We start from the raw sequence: 2,687 nt of genomic DNA on the forward strand, positions 1-2,687 counted from the left end.
GGTGTGTAAGTCTAAACGTGTAGCCTCAAAAGAGAACCCACAGGAGAATTTTCTTTCGTCAAAATTCGTCAGAATACCACATTTTAAAGAAATCCCGCATCTTGCGAAATTATCTTGTTTTTCCTAAACAACATGTTGTAACTCGAAAAGGTTTGGTGTTGCCTGTATGTCTATGCTTGTAGCCTCAAAAGAGAACGCACAGGAGAGTTTTCCCTCGAAAGAATATGTAAGAATACCACGTTTTAGGAAATACAGTGTTGCAGAGTAAAGACAAATACGTACCTATTGGAAACACTTAAAGTTTACGAAAAGAAATAACGCATCGTAAAATATTAGCTTGTATTTCCTCAACAACACGTTGTACCTCGAAAAGATTTGGTGTGGCGTGTACGTCTAAACGTGTAGCCTCAAAAGAGAACCCACAAGAGAATTTTCTTTCGTCAAAATTTGTCAGAATACCATGTTTTAAGGAAATGCTGCATCTTGCGAAATTATTTTGTTTTTCCTAAACAACTCGTTGTAACTCGAAAAGCTTTGGTGTTGCGTGTATGTCTAAGCGTGTAGCCACAAAAGAGAACGCGCAGGAAAGTTTTCTCTCGAAAGAATATGTAAGAATACCACGTTATAAGGAAATACAGTGTTGCAGATTAAAGACAAATACATACGTATTGGAAACAATTAAACTTTACGAGAAGAAATAACACATTGTAAAAAATTAGCTTGTATTTCCAAAACAACACGTTGTAACTCGAAAAGATTTGGTGTGGCGTGCAAGTCTAAACGTGTAGCCTCAAAAGAGAACCCACAAGAGAATTTTCTTTCGTCAAAATTTGTCAGAATACCACATTTTAAGGAAATGCTGCATCTTGCGAAATTATCTTGTTTTTCCTAAACAACAAGTTGTAACTCGAAAAGCTTTGGTGTTGCGTGTATGTCTAAGCATGTAGCCACAAAAGAGAACGCGCAGGAGAGTTTTTCTCGAAAGAATATGTAAGAATACCACGTTATAAGGAAATACAGTGTTGCAGAGTAAAGACAAATACATACGTATTGGAAACAATTAAACTTTACGAGAAGAAATAACACATTGTAAAACATTAGCTTGTATTTCCTAAACAACACGTTTTAACTCAAAAATATTTGGTGTGGCATGTACGTCTAAACGTGTAGCCTCAAAAGAGAACGCACAGGAGAATTTTCTTTTGTCAGAATTTGACAGAATACCACGTTTTAAGGAAATCCCGCATTGTGCGAAATTATCTTGTTTTTCCTAAACAACACGTTGTAACTCGAAAGGCTTTGGTGTTGCGTGTATGTCTAAGCGTGTAGCCTCAAAAGAGAACACACAGGAGAGTTTTCACTCGAAAGAATATGTAAGAATACCATGTTATAAGGAAATACAGTGTTGCAGAGTAAAGACAAATACATCCATATTGGAAACACTTAAACTTTACGAGAAGAAATAATGCATCGTACAAAATTAGCTTGAATTTCCTAAACAACACGGTTACCCCGAAAAGATTTGGTTGTCGCGTGTACGTCTAAACGTGTAGCCTCAAAAGAGGACCCACAGGAGAATTTTCTTTCGTCAAAATTTGTCCCAATACCACTTTTTAAGGAAAACCCGTATCGTGCGAAATTATCTTGTTTTTCCTAAACAACAAGTTGTAACTCGAAATGCTTTGGTGTTGCCTGTATGTCTAAGCGTGTAGCCTCAAAAGCGAACACACAGGAGAGTTTTACCTCGAAAGAATATGTAAGAATACCACGTTATAAGGAAATACAGTATTGCAGTGTAAAGACAAATACTTACATATTGGAAACACTTAAACTTTACGAGAAGAAATAATGCATCGTACAATATTAGCTTGAATTTCCTAAACAACACGTTGTACCTCGAAAAGATTTGGTTGTGGCGTGTACGTCTAAACGTGTAGCCTCAAAATAGAATCCACAGGAGAATTTTCTTTCCTCAAAATTTGTCAGAATACCACGTTTTAAGGAAATCCCGCATCGTGCGAAATTATCTTGTTTTTCCTAAACAACACGTTGTAACTCGAAAGGCTTTGGTGTTGCGTGTATGTCTAAGCGTGTAGCCTCAAAAGAGAACACACAGGAGAGTTTTCACTCGAAAGAATATGTAAGAATACCATGTTATAAGGAAATACAGTGTTGCAGAGTAAAGACAAATACATCCATATTGGAAACACTTAAACTTTACGAGAAGAAATAATGCATCGTACAAAATTAGCTTGAATTTCCTAAACAACACGGTTACCCCGAAAAGATTTGGTTGTCGCGTGTACGTCTAAACGTGTAGCCTCAAAAGAGGACCCACAGGAGAATTTTCTTTCGTCAAAATTTGTCCCAATACCACTTTTTAAGGAAAACCCGTATCGTGCGAAATTATCTTGTTTTTCCTAAACAACAAGTTGTAACTCGAAATGCTTTGGTGTTGCCTGTATGTCTAAGCGTGTAGCCTCAAAAGCGAACACACAGGAGAGTTTTACCTCGAAAGAATATGTAAGAATACCACGTTATAAGGAAATACAGTATTGCAGTGTAAAGACAAATACTTACATATTGGAAACACTTAAACTTTACGAGAAGAAATAATGCATCGTACAATATTAGCTTGAATTTCCTAAACAACACGTTGTACCTCGAAAAGATTTGGTTGTGGCGTG

This window comes from Apodemus sylvaticus, unplaced genomic scaffold, assembly GCF_947179515.1.
Source record: "Apodemus sylvaticus unplaced genomic scaffold, mApoSyl1.1 scaffold_269, whole genome shotgun sequence".
NCBI classification, from domain to species: Eukaryota; Metazoa; Chordata; class Mammalia; order Rodentia; family Muridae; genus Apodemus; species Apodemus sylvaticus.